At 42.9% G+C, this 14,425-nt stretch overlaps 1 protein-coding gene across 5 annotated transcripts in view; it reads left to right on the top strand.

The window, feature by feature from the left end:
- The first annotated feature begins 545 nt into the window (after positions 1–545).
- Positions 546–14,425, top strand: part of MYLK (myosin light chain kinase) — a 218,425-nt gene continuing 204,545 nt past the window's right edge. For 4 of the 5 annotated variants that reach the window (XM_074828716.1, XM_074828721.1, XM_074828718.1 and 1 more), the window contains exon 1: positions 747–1,085. The gene's annotated coding sequence lies outside the window, so the exon portion shown is untranslated. Of the gene's footprint in view, positions 562–746; positions 1,086–14,425 lie in introns of those variants that run through there. The other variant, XM_074828720.1, reaches the window with a different exon arrangement.

The following is a 14,425-nucleotide window of genomic DNA, read 5'->3' on the forward strand; positions in this document are numbered from 1 at the left end:
TACACTCTCCATACATACACATATGCACTGTTTTCACCTGCTACCCCTGTAAACACACCCCTGAGACATCCATACAGACCTTCACATATGCACTTCCCCTATACACTCCCCCCAGAATATATACATCCCATACACACACATCCCATGCAAGCCCATAAACACACCCTTCTATGCTTCCCCATACGTGCACCCCATACAGTCCCCACACAGTTTACACCCCCCATATGCACCTTACACAGCCACCATATCCCTGTACACATCTCATACAGTGCCCACAGATGCTCCTCATGCACCCCCCACATACCCAGCCCTATACACTCCCCTATACAGCTCACCCGACTTAGCCACCCCACCTGTGTCAGCCGTGCTCCGCGAGGGCTGGGCTGGGCTGGCCCGGGGGGACCAGGGCTGGGACCGGGGCCCTCCCCATCACCGCTGCTCGCTGTGGCGGGTCTGCGGCTCCCCCCGGCCCGGGGGCCGCTGCCTAATAAGGCTCCGAGGCGGCCGCCAGCCCGCGCTGGCGGGGCAAGGAAGGAGTTAAAGGGAGCCGCGCCGACCGCAGTGAGTATCGCCGCCGGGCACCGCTTCCCCCCCGGGCTCCGCGCTTCCCCCGCGGGCTCCGCGCTTCCCCCGCGGGCTCCGCGCTTCCCCCGCTCCCGACGTGTGAGGGGCTGCCGTGCCGAGCCGAGCGGCAGGTGGGCTGCGGCCGGAGGCGCCGGGCAGCGCTCCCCGACCCCGCGGGGCGGCTGCGCCCTGGGCCGCGGAGGGGAAGCCCGGGGGCGGGCACGGGTGGGGGGTACCGGGGCATCCTCCGGAGGGGGAGGTGGAGTAGGCGGAGAAGGAGGAGGGAAACCTGCCTCTCCGGAGGGACGAGGTCGCCGCGCCGCAGTGGGCCAGCCCGGCGGCGCGGGCTGCGGGCACATGCCGGGCTCGGAGCATCGGAGCCGGCGGGTTCCCTGCGGGTGGCTCAGCCCAGCGCCCAGCCCTGCCCCTGCAAGAGCGTCCGCGGGGCTCCTGCAGCGAGAAGAGCTCACCTACGGCTCCGCTCCCAGACTGCGATAATCCGACAGCAAGCAAACCTGGTAGTAAGTACTTGTCATCTTTTATGTGCGATTTGTTATAGTTTTATTGTTCTCTGTTGGCAGGTAGCAAAGGATTAAGAACAAGCATTTATAGGCTAGGCTGTAGTGATCATCTCCTTGGCTCTCCCTTGGACTTCTGAGCCTTTCAAATAGAAGGGTGCGTATGTGGAGGCACGTGTAGAAATGTTCCTTCACTGCACATCTACATCTTTCGTGTTTCAGACAAAATGTATGTGTTAGTCTTTTGGTTTTTGTTTGTTTGTTTTTTTAACTTCTGCTGTTATCAAAGTAGTTTGTACCACACACTTAGGGTCTCAGAGAAGGAGGTGACACCACTTCAACATACTGCATGAGGATGGGAAAAGGAGACGCTTAAAATCATTAACTTGGGGGGGGGGGGGGGGTGAGGAGGAGGTGAAACAGCTTCTCTGCGTGCTGCCTTCACGCTATGGAGCAATATGCTTTTGGGGATTCTTTGCCATTTTGATCCTCTTTCCTATATGTGCACATCTGGACTCTGGCCTGGCACCGCTCCCTGCACTCGGACTGGAAGGGAATGGCATGGCAGGCTAGCAGGGGCTGGAGACCAGCGACCAAAAGACAGACAATCCTTCCCTTCTCTTACAGTTTAAAGATACTTTTTAGCCCCAGCTTTGTCTTCTGCAGAGTAGATCTGTAGGAATACTTCTCCCAGAGTCAGGAAGCAGAATCAAGTGTTTTGAAGCCTAGCTTATGCTCCCTACAGAGGGAATGGCTGAGAGGGTAAGTGCAAGTAACCTGGCCCCACACACCTTACTTCTGAGGGTTTCCAAGCATTGAACTCTATGGAGGGTGAGCAGAGAGTTACATGGCATGCAGAAGGTGTGTTCCCCGCTAAAACCCTCCAAAATGATGCCACGTCTTAGGGGAGTGCTGGAAATACCATTTCTGTCAGTGAAGCTCTAGGGGAAGGAGTAATTTCTCTCATATTTTAAATCCCAAACAGAACGACTATCTCCCTCCCCTTATTTCCTGCACACATGTCTTTATTTTTTTTCCTAATGACTTGCATTATTATTTGCCAAATATGGTATGTGTCTTCCTGTGCAACTTTATATTTGCTGAGATGTTTCTGGAACTAGGCTCTAAGAGCACGTTTTAGGACCCTTCTGTTTTTAAACCAGAATTGTATTTACTAATAACTGTCAGATGGCACGAATAGTTAATTTTCATCTGGCACGTATCCACAGTATTTTGTTTCCTCAAATGATTCTACTCTTCTGTGGCTAGTTGCAGTTAGTTCTCACTATAACCCATTTCCTTAATACACCTATGTTACACTCGTCCTTAGCATTTTGCATTCTAACCCTACAGGACAAGTGTTTTAACTCCAGCAGTAGCTGGAGTGACTGTTGGTTGTAGTAGGAGAATGTTTGCCACCAGAGGACCAGCCACTAGAAGGATAGGCAGCATGTCCTGTGCTGGGTTGTGCGATGTATTAATGGTATTTAACCTTTTCAGGGAGACACGAGCAGAATGAAAATGCCTGGTTTAATACACATCACAGCTAGGATTTTATATAAATGTGGGAGGCTCACACTAGTTAATATCACTGACCCAATTTTTATTGGCCTTGTAGGGAAATCTTAAAAGGGCTGCTGCAAAGAAAGTTAGAAATCTGATACTTTGCTGTTGCAAGCATCTCTCCTAGTTGCCTTACTACATGGTGCAAAGGAGGATGAAGGAAATAAATCAGTGAAGTTCTGTTCGTTTGCTTGTGTAATGCTGAAAAGGAATTTATAAAGTCTGAAGTAAGCAGTGATTACGTATTGTCATTGGCTTAAGTTAAATGTAAGAGACGCATGATTTTTCACCAGTTTTTGGTCTGTTTTGTGTTCTCCCTGACTCCTCCTTTAAGATCATTAGGACTTCCTCTGGGCGATGATCCTATTTTTACAGTCAATCAAAATCCATACCAATATCCTTACACAGGCCAAATACACTGTATTAGAAAGACTATAAACCAACAGCTACAAATTACTTTCAGAGCCCTCCTTAAACAAAATGCAGATGTAAATAGAGTTCAGAATGGCTCCAAATGCTGTGCTTTAAAGTTGTGGATGTCTAAATCCGGAAAGTGTGCTCAGAAGCTCTGTTTGAGAGCCATGTAGGGAGATGGCTGAAGTTTTTGGTTAGACTCTGAAGAACTGGGAGCCATAGTCTGTGGTTGTTGGACTCTTCTAGGTAGTTTGGGTTCAGGCCTGAACATGGGCTGGAAGGGATCCTGGACTGTTTCATCCTATTTTTGCAGAAAGACTCCTTCATAAACTTGTCAAGTTCATACTAAAACATGCTGCAGTTGTTTGCTTTTGCTGTGTTTAGAAAAGTTCAATAGCTTTTCCAAACTTCACTCCACAGGCAGGAGTTAGGAGGTAACAAAAGTAAACTTCTTCCCCCTGCCCCCCCTTGGCTCATTAATACCCTCATCTCTCTTTGATGCTGAATTATTCATTTTTAACCTCTCACTGGAAGGTAGGCTCTCCTTTCTCTCATTGCTCTAGAAACATGTTGCTACACCTGTTGCAGCAGACTTTTAAAACTTTTTCTGAGCCTGAATGACAACAGTGGCATCCACTGTTCCAGACGGGATCTTAGCAAGCCTTGTACAGCTGCCTTCATCCCCTTCACTGATGGAAATGTTTCCACAATGTACAGTAGAATTACATATGCTGTTTTGGATTTCAGCACTGCATGCAGAGAAGGTATGATTAATCTATAGTGCTGAAAAGGATTCATTAGTGAAGCCAGATGGATCCAGGTAGGATGGACTCTTGACTTTTTTTAAAAATTTATCACAGCTTTAAATGTCATCTATGTTGTCTGTGATTACAGTATGGGTTTTGCTAAAATCTGGGTATTTCCTGAGCAATTGTAAAGGGTCTGTTGAATGTGCTACAGCAAGGTCTGTCTCTAGTAATGTCTTCATTAAGCCTCTCTACAAACAGAAGAGTAAACTAATTGCCAGACTAACACATCATTTGGCTCTGTGAACAAGCTACTGAATGCTAACTTACAAATGGAAACTTAAAAGGATCATTTAAAACCTGCTACATGAAAGAAATACCAAAATGAAATGAAAATACATTTGTACCTCTGTGGTTGTTGCTGTTGCCATTAAAGCTGATACAAAATTCCAGTTTAATTTTCCTGGGAATCTTAACTAATTTCATAAACTTTTTTTGCCTCTCAAGTTTCAGCAGCTGCACCCTATATAAAAGCTAGAAATAGCTGGTTCTCCTTTAGTAGGAATGAAAGGGGAATTGAGCTCTATAGAAATGAGGAGATTAGAGCTCCATGAGGCATATACTCATTTAATGCTGCTGGAAACCAAACCCGCTCGAATAATCTTAACTCTCACTTCTGGTGAGCAGAAATTCTAGGGGGAAAAAAAATTCCCTTAGTGACTTATTAACAAAGGCTTTTCAGGTTTACTGGGATTTATCATGTGAGCCTAATCTACCTTTTGTTCATCCAGTTGGCAGGGTTTAAGATTTAAAAGGGTCTGCAGAAACTCCTCCCCCAAACTCCTTATTTAATTAAGAGGCTTGGTGCATTATTTACCTTTGAGTCTTCCATTTATGTGGAACAATGAGTCGGGGTTAACATATTGTAAAATATTTGTGAATGCCGTATTGTAAGCAGAGACGGGGAAAAAACCAGAAACTCTGGCTATACCTTCAAATGTATACTGAGCTATACGGGGTCACTCAGAATGTCTGGAAGTGAGGCCACTCCTCCATAAATACTGAAGTATCAATACAGGTGTGTAACTCTACAACAAGTTTCTCTGCCTCTGCAGGGGATTAAAGAGCCTGGAAGCAACTCAGTCTTCATTTGCTTCTACGGGAGCTCTCCAGAGTCATGGGGTGTGCAGATAGATGCCTTGCACATACCGCTATTTTACATATTTTGCTTCAGTTGTTCAGCAAAGACAGACTGGTAGCTGTAGTTCTCGCACTGGTTCTTCTCCTCCCCCACTCCATTCATTGCTGTAGCTGTGAGCATCAAGTTGCAGATAGAACGATTTCTGAGAGAGCAATGGGATGTAGCTCTTGCCAAAGGCAATTAAGTGCTTAGGATTACAGTGTGCTTTACAAAGTGTGCTCTTGCTGAATCCCTTTCCTCTTCTGCTTGCTGGCACAAAGCAGTTTCTTGGCACTTACCTTTGTTATAACAAGTCTGAGCACTGCTGAACTTCACTACAGTGTGTCAGATCTCTAAATAAGTCTAGCAAGCTGCAGTGTCTTTTGTTCTGAGAAAGTCTTGCTGGTGGTTCTTCAGTCAGAGTCAGCTTGACCTCATCACCTCTGTTGTAATTGGATTAAATTCACTCACTTGCCAAAAACATGGCCAGCTGATGGCATATTAATTATTCAGACTGAATAATTTTTGTATGCACAGGATTCTTGGTGCCAAAGGCATTTTTAGGGCTTGTGATGGAGCTGATGTACCATAGTTACAGAATTGTCACCAAGGGATGTTTTGAGTTATTTTCTTCATCAAGAAATGATTAAAACAGACCATCCATTGTGTTTGAAAGTAGAGGATATAACCTGTGGGAGAAGGAAGAGATGCTCTAGTTGCCAGTCATGTGCATCACTTGCAGTTTCTTCTTGAGGAAATGTGATAAATTGCCGAGATTCCACAGGTGGTCTGAAGCTGCAGACCTCCTGGCTGAGGAAAGTGAGTGATGGCATGTGCTGTTTTACACACCCACTGCAGTTTATTTCTAATTGTTGCACAGCAGGTTAAGACCATTGCTCTGAGTTGTCTTTTTACTGCTTCTCCTGTTATTCTTCAGCTGCCTTGAGATCCTGGGGTGTTTACAGAGCAACAGGATGATATCTGAACAGAAAGATGTACCCAAAATGATAGCAGAACTGTGTAAAAAGGATAATCTGACCGCCAAGCCTATAGTTTCATCCCAAAACCTTTTATATACCATCTAAACCAGTGTAATCCAGCTTTCAGTGGGAAATGCTGCTAAGTAGCAAAAATCACTATCCTGATTGTTAACCTCAGCAAAATATTAGGGGATGAGTGGGCAATGGGGAGACCAAGGACTGACTTGCAAATACTCTTACAAAGAGGATCAGGGTTTGAGGGGCTGGAGAGACACAGTGGTACTTGGTCTGGCATAGACACTCTCTGAGATGTTCCTAATAATGAAAGGATCCCTGTTTTGTGAGTTAGCTGTTCTTACCTGCCTGGAAGTATTGCAAGGTTCCTGTTTGCTTCTAAGGCCTAGAAGAGTTGTGTTTTGCAGGCAGCATGAGTGAAAGGAACTACAGCTACCAGCTCTTCGTTCTGATCAGGCCACTGTTGTGTTTGATTTCAAGGTGATATTGTTTTCTTAAGTGCTATAACTGATGAATACTCACGGTGCAAAACAATAGAGAAACAAGGTGAGACAGGGATGTGAGATTTTCCATATCTACTAAGAGACAGTCACAATTTCATTTACTGTGTAAACATGAAGTGCAAATAATGATGCCTGCTTTAATACCCCCTTATAGAATGTACGTAGTTGTGTAATCATATTTTCTGCATTGTTAACTCTTATGAAGTTCCTTGTCTCTTAACGGAATAAATATATCATTCCATTAATTCCTTATAATGATGCAAGCAGTTTGTTAAGTACTGAAGGCTTTTTTCATTCACATCTTTTATTTTATGTCATGTATTTGAAATCAGTGTAATTTAAAAAAATCAGAAATAATTTTAAAAAAAAAATCACTGACCATGTCTCCTGAGCAAGGATTAACAGTGAATGGGTAAAGAAAAAGTGTAAGGACATGTTCTGTAAGGAGCACTCACAAAGTCTAGGTCAGGGAACCACTGTCTGTATGGTCTTACACTTCTGATTATATCAAAAGGAAGTTACAAAATAGAAGCAATAAGCAGGCTGTGTTTAAAATACACAGGAAAGAGAAATTTGGCAAAAATGGTTTGTTTTACTTGGGTTATTTACCTTAGCTCTTTTATGATCATAAGTTTTCCTTTATTTTGGTGGAAGAAGAGGAAGGTATTAAGTCAATGCTTCATGTGTGAAAGTGCGTTACTATCTCTCCACCTTCCTAGTTCCAAGTCCAGCCTAGTTTTGGAGGTGAGAAACCCTTTTCTGTTTTGTGCAGCATAAGTTTACTCCAGTGCTGTTGTGGGTTAGATTGGTAGGATCCGCCCGTACGCATGCTGCCACTGTTTAAGTGCTGACATTCTGGCTGTGGTGGCCTCAGGGGGTCTATCTCAGGCAGAGCCTGTGAGACAGTCGCAGAGGGAGCCCTGGCTTTGAAATGTAACAGCTGGTGTATGGGTGTCTCACCCCCATCAGAGCAGTGCAATTCCTCTGACCTCAACAGAGTTGCAGCATTCATGGTTTTCAGTACTGTGGGAGCGAAACTGGGCCTATATTCTTTTAACTGGTCTATTTAGCAACTCTTTTCCATATGCAGTCTCCATGCCAGTGACAGGAGCTTCCTGGAGCTGACAGGAGACACAAAAGACCCTCTTCTCTAAATCACTGGACCTTAAGGATATTGAAAGGATGTTACAACAAGCCTCATAATACACCATTGTCAGGCTCTCTCTGAAGATGCCTGCAGTGGTATCATACCTCTAAGCTTTCTAGAGGGGGTGTGATGACCCCACATGGAAGAAAAAATAAGAGTAATGGTTTGGGTGGCTGTGAGGAATTTTATGGCACTAGTTCCCCTGGCTGTAACTTGAAACCAGCTGGAGGTATTTAGTGCTGACTGAACTTGTATTGGTAAGAGGCACGAAAATATCTGAGCATGTACTGTGCAGGTTTTTTTAGGAAGACGTACTGGCTTGTGTGTCTGTGCATGTGTGGGTGCCTCTTTCTCACAGACAGGGGAGTGGTGAAACAAGGTTTGTTTCATTTTCTTCTTCATTTCCCTTTCTTCTTCCTACTCATTTTCCTGTTCCTCCACAGTACAGCAGTTTTTCATGTTGCTGTGAAAATGTCCATGCTCATGAGTGGAGTTAACACATTTGAATGGAAGAGGCTGCTGGTTTTTCAAGTCTGAACTTCAGCACCTTAACAGCATGTAGTACTCTTGCAGGAGGGTTTGTGGTGAGCTACCTCTGTGTTGCTGGCCAAACAGTCTTGAATCAGAGAATGAAATTTTTTATTATTTTCTTGGCAATCAATGCAAACTTCTGATCACTGACTGATTCAGATACTGAGGAACAGGACCACCAAAACCAATTATGAAGTTGCTTACATAAATATTCAGCCCTTTCCCTCGTGGTCTCCGCTTGCTGCACACTCGCAGGTTGCAGATTCGCAGCAGTGCTGAGGCCCACCATCCCTCAGGGGTGTCCCTGCCCCCTTTGCCATGGAGGGCCCCACAGAGTGTCTCCAGCCCTCAGCAGCCGCCATTTTCTTTCCCTAACACCTTGTACCCAGGTGCTTCTCTGGCTGACAGATGTTTTGGTGTGATGGTCAGGCTCTGCCATGTGGTGGTTTTCCCCGCTGGGGCTCCCCTTGGTGCCAGAGACAGCAGGAATTGTCTGGGACCAGCTTGGGGCAGCTCATGGCCTCCTGACAGGCCGCCCCACTGTGCAACCTGTAACAGTTACAATGTCATTATGTGAGAGATATGAATAAAGCTGTGACTGTGGGATGGCGGTGAGTATCCATGAGGGAATCCCCTCACACTGAGGGGCAGGTGAGGAGGCAGGAGCTGTGCCGAGTCCTGCAGACACGGAGGGCCTGAACACCTACCAGGCAGGCTCCAAGGCACTCACTCCATTTTGCCTCAGCCCTAACCTGTGGGACCAAAGTTTTATTGCAACTGATGGGGAGTTTTGCTCAAGTTACATGCGTAAGTCAACCTGAACATAGGTACTGGGCTACTTACTGATCAATTAAACACATCTCATACAGAGTAAAAGTCAGTGTGGCTGTTTAAAAGCCTGTTTTATATGGGTTTTCTTCAAATGCTTCTAACCTTAGCAGAAGAATTGCTCCTTCATTTTACCTGAAATTGTGCCATTATCTAGTTCATCTCAGATGACTAATAAAGTATTTAGTTCTCATTCAATCTATTTAGCTCTTATCTGATATGAAACTCAAAGTTATATTCCTTCTCTAAGGTATTTTCAAGCTATAGCTGTGAATGTTGAGGTAGGGAGACCAAATCTGTAGTCCTGGTTAGCCTGAACAGAAGTAGGGGCTCGGTTCCTGAATGGACCACAGTGACATCCAGAAAATGATGTTGCAAAAGTTAATGACTTGCATGGCATCTCAACAGCAAGGACAGAAAGTCAGGCATGTTCATATCCTTATCCAGGTAAAATAGTGTGGGCCTTACTCCTTTCTTCACATGCCTGATCTTGACCTTAGACATAGTGTAGTATCCTCTAACTACAAATGCTTTACTACTTCATCCTTTTTGCTTTGTCTGAGATGGCAAAAGTAAACATAAATGTGTAAATACATTTTACTACTTGACATTATATTGGTTTGTTGGTTGGTTTTTGGTTTTGTTTTTTTTTTTTTTTTAAATTCTGTTGTACTTTGTTTGTCAATGAAGGTAACCTGCTTTGAATTTGCTGTGATTGTTCATCAGTGCATGAGTACTGTGAGGAATGTGTGGTGGGTACCTGTATGTTACATCAACAATGTATGGTTATTGATACTCATGTAGGGAACTGTAGTAACATAGCCTACTTCTCACCAAATTAAGGAGTGGAAAAATGTATGGTGTTTCATGTCTGTTCATGCCTGTTAACATGTTCTGTAGTGAACAGAATTTACTATATAGCTTTCTAGTGCTAGTTCCTTTCTATCTGGTTTTATTACAAGCATAAGGTTTTGAGACAGACTGCATCAAAAGCAGACATAAGAGTTAACTTTGTCAAACCTTGTTAATTTTTGATCTGTGCAGCATAGAAATTTTTTCCCCAAGAACCAAACAAAAATATTTTTTTTAAAACTGTAAGAGTTACAAGATAATGAACTAAATTGAACCTCAAAACAAAGGATTTATTGTCTTGAAGACAAACTTGCTGTAATTGCACTTCCTGGGAAGTATTTTTTTTCTTCTGTCCAAGCTTATATTTCACTTACAAGACAGGAAATACAGCTTTGCTGATTAAATTTTTTTTGAAATATAAATAACTTGCTGTCTTCAAAGACCGTGTTCATTTAAAAAGTGCTTCTAAAATGAAAATTTGTGATGAGTTAAAAATTAAATTAAAATCTTTGTTTACCTGGGTTGTTAAAATAATTACTTATGGATGTCTGTACTGCGTGAACACATCTAAGAAGTGCTTTCAGGGAAAAGGGTGTTAAAAGAAAAGCTCTGGCACCTGTAACTGGTCTAAATTGTTTTATTTCCTACTCTTTGCTGTTCATATCTGTCCCTGTCCCACTCCCACCCCTGCCATGAGAGGTAATAAATATGTTTACTTTCTATCAACTTGCTCCTTTGCTGGGGTTAGAGTACAGATAAAATAACAAAATTAATCCAGAAGCTGCACAGGAGGAAAAATCCCAGCCATGTGTGTACTTTTTTTATTGCACTGTTTATGGATAATTATTGTTAGATACTAAGAGACAGTGGTCAGCATGGTGGCAGAAAGCAGATCTCTAAAACAATATTCCTGTATTAAGCCATGCAATGAATTCTGGTCTGTTTGTCACAGTGGCAGGAGGTCCTTTTCTGAAGGCCTGATGAATCTTGGTCATTGCTTATCCTCAGGAGTGGTTTGATGTGTAGGAATGCTGAGTCTACCTAAAAAATGAATAACATTAAAACTGGCTTAGCCCAGCATTGTGTCCAAAAAGTTAACAGAAGATTCTTCAACACCCTGTTTTTGAGAACCACTTCTCTCCCTACCTCTCCAGTTTCCACAGCTCTTATGTTAAGAATATTAGAGGATACGTACCCGTTTAGTCCATTAAGTTTCCATTTATGGACCTGTTGTTTAATTCCTTTTTTGAACCCATGGACATCCTTTGGCTTCACAGCCTCATGTGACAGCAAGTTCCAGAAGCTTGTAACCTGCTGGGTACCAAGTATTTTGTATTTAAATGGGTTTATTGCTAATTTCAGTGAGTACTGCCTTGTTCTAGTGTTGTAGGACATGGCAAATAACAGTTCTGCATTCAGCAGTCGATGGGTGTTTTTTGTTATATTTGGTCATAATCAACTCTCAGCCGCCTTCTCTCCAAGCAGAGGAGTCCCAGCCTTTTTAGTCTCTCCAGGTAAAGTATCTGCTCAGTTTCCATTTGGTTGCCCTTTTCAGCACCCCTCTAACATTACTATGTCCTTCTTGGTATGTGGAGAGCAGATCACAATACTCAAGTTGTGGGAGTGCTCAGGCTGTGTGAAGTGGCAGAAATGCCCTGTCCTGCTCTCTTTGTGATGATGCCTTGCCTTTTGCTGGCTTTTTTGACTGCTGCTGAACGCTGAGACAATGACTTTAGAGAACTGTCAAGGACAGCTCCAGCTTCTGAGTGGGAATGGTTAGAGCTGGTATTGCCTGGGTGAATTACTTGAAATTTATCTACACTAAAGCCTACCTGACAACTTTTTTTCCTGATCAGTTTTGTCATTGATAAACATGCTGAGTAACACCAGAACCAGCACTGATCCCAGGGATTGCACTGCTGATTCTTCTCCATCTTAAAAAGTATTTGTTAAGCTCTATCCTTTGCTTTCTTATTCTTTCTAATGTGCTCACTCTTGAAGGTGAAGTGAATGAAGTTGGACTTGCCAGAGTGTGGTTCCCAGGTTCCCCTACGCAGCTGGGAGTTATGCAGGCAGAATCTGCGAGTCCTCCAGTACAGATGCTCTCTATAATGCTAGCTTACACACCTTGGCTAGTGGTTCTTCAAATTCATATTTGAGTTTCTTCAGAACTTGTGTGAACATTGTTCTGTCCCAGTGAGTTGTTAATATCTAACTTCCTTGTTTGGTCTAGTATTTCCTAAATTTACTTCCGATTGATCTGTCTCCTCTGCCTGATTTGCAAAGAGTACAGTGGGTATGGAAATCTCCCCAAAGATTTCAGCAGTAAGAACTGATTGAAAGAATTCACTGAGCTTCACTGCTGCAGCTTTATCATCCCCATCTGTCCCTTTTACACCTTTGTCATCCAGCAGTTCGACTGCTTTCCTAGCTGGATTCCTGTTGTTGATGTATTTAAAGAGCTGTTTACTAGCACTGTGATCTTTGTTTGCAGGCACTTTTTGGATTGTCTTTCAGCGCTCTTAATTTCCTGCTTACATTTGACTTGTGTTTTATGGGCTTCTCTGTCTTTACTTAAGAAATCCATTTTCTGAGAGCTGACCTATGCCCTGCAATATTCTCCTAACTCTCCCCGAGGCTTCTTGCTTTTTGAACTGCTCCTTTTTAGTGTCCTTTTTCTTCCTTGCCACATCCTTATATAGTTCCCATTCTTAAAATTGAATATCTGTACACTGGTTTTGTATGGTGACCCTTAGTATCAGTGCCATTCTTTGCGCTATCTAACAGGTAGCCTTTATAGCTTTCTCTGTTTTGGATTGTACCCTATATTTTTCCACTGGAGAACTGTATATGGATCTAGAATAACGACTGATACTATATCATCCCTTTCTTTTTCACCAAATACCGAGTATTTCTGAATGTCCTCATGTGGTGTTGATATATGGCAGCTATTGGTATTGTAATACTTTGTGGAAGCCGTCTATTAAAATTGAGAGGCACAAGCCGGGCGTGAAGCTGTTCTGTGTGGTAATAGAGCTACATCTATTACCTGTTGCATACACACAGTATATGCAGTGATGGTTGAAACTTTGCACTTACACATATTCTAGCCCAGGATTTCGTAAAATTCAACCCCCCTGCACTTAAAACATCCAGGAAGAAGATAGCCTTGCTCTTCCAGTTTTGCAGACATGGAAAAAAAACTGAAGGAGAATACTCTGTGGTTTTATGAGAGGTCTCTGTGGATATGTTTACAAGAGCTGAAGTGCATTTATACTAATTTCTGTGGAGTTACCAGAAGATTGTCCTTCTTCCATAGGGAATGTGCATGCATTTGAAGGAGCAGTACAGCAGTTTCCCTACAGTTCCCTACAGATGCACTTTGAAGGGCTGCTTTTACAGCTGCAATCCAGCATTGAAACAAGATATGCAAACAAGTTGCTTAATATTGCTTAGCTAGGTAAAGCTAGTATTAACCAGTAACACCTAGATAGCTGAATAAACCTAGTACTGTGTTCTCTTTGCGCTATATCAGTAAAGTCACAGGGAAGTCACATACATTCTTTATACTAGGAGCACAGGACTTGAGTGTTTGGGTGTTTTTCTGGGCCACATCTGGTCCCTGCTATAGCAGTCACCTTGCATTCTGTAAATAGAAACACCTAAATTTGCAGAGCTTGTCCCTTTGAGCCTTTACTTAACTTGTGAGTGCTGGACCAATCTTGCTTCAAATCTATCTATGTGTATGTGCTTTATTGTTGAAGGTCTTGGATTTGAGCCTACTACATTCCTGCCTGGACCAGAAAGCTGTTGGAAATGTACACGTTGTCTCTGTGTGATGATTTTGCTGATGAGTTGCAGGAGTTCCCCATCATATGAGGAGCTAAATAATGAAGTAGAGTTGTATACTTTAAGTTACTGCAGAAAAATGAAAGTGAAATTGTCCAGAGCAATTTCTTCACCAAAGCAGACTGGAATAACATCTGGGGTGAAAACCTGTACCTCATCACTTTGTTGTAATATGTGCAAGGGAGATGATGTTGAAAGTGAAACACTTGTTGAAAGATGAACTGGACTTCATGACACAGAAGACTTCTTACAGTCCTGTATCTGACTAAACCATCCTCTTGAGTGATTTCTTATCGAATGAAACTTCTGGGGCTGTCAGGATCTTCTGTGCTCATTGGCTTCTGTGGAGGTATTTAGCTGTGGAGTTGTTCTCAGTGCCAGGCTTCAGAAGGATTTTGCTTGTTATCTAGATATCATTTTCTATTTTAAGACTGGTACATTTATGTAGCTACTCCAGCCAGACTTCACTTGTCTGATATTTACGTACCGATAATTTAAACAGCATATTAATTCATGTTTTTTTAACTGTAAAATACATTCATTAATGTGAATTATTTTCAGGACTTCTATTAGAATGTTTTTCAAATGGTATGGTCAAATACATAGTTCTTACTACTTTCATCACTAAGTTTCAAAACACTTTGTGTAGTATCATAGAGAAAGGAGTTTGAAAGGACTTCTCTAAGGCTTGAAAAAAGGTAAGCAAGGCGAATCTTCTGATTCCATGTCTGAATG

The sequence above is a fragment of the Strix aluco genome, chromosome 6, assembly GCF_031877795.1.
Source record: "Strix aluco isolate bStrAlu1 chromosome 6, bStrAlu1.hap1, whole genome shotgun sequence".
NCBI classification, from domain to species: Eukaryota; Metazoa; Chordata; class Aves; order Strigiformes; family Strigidae; genus Strix; species Strix aluco.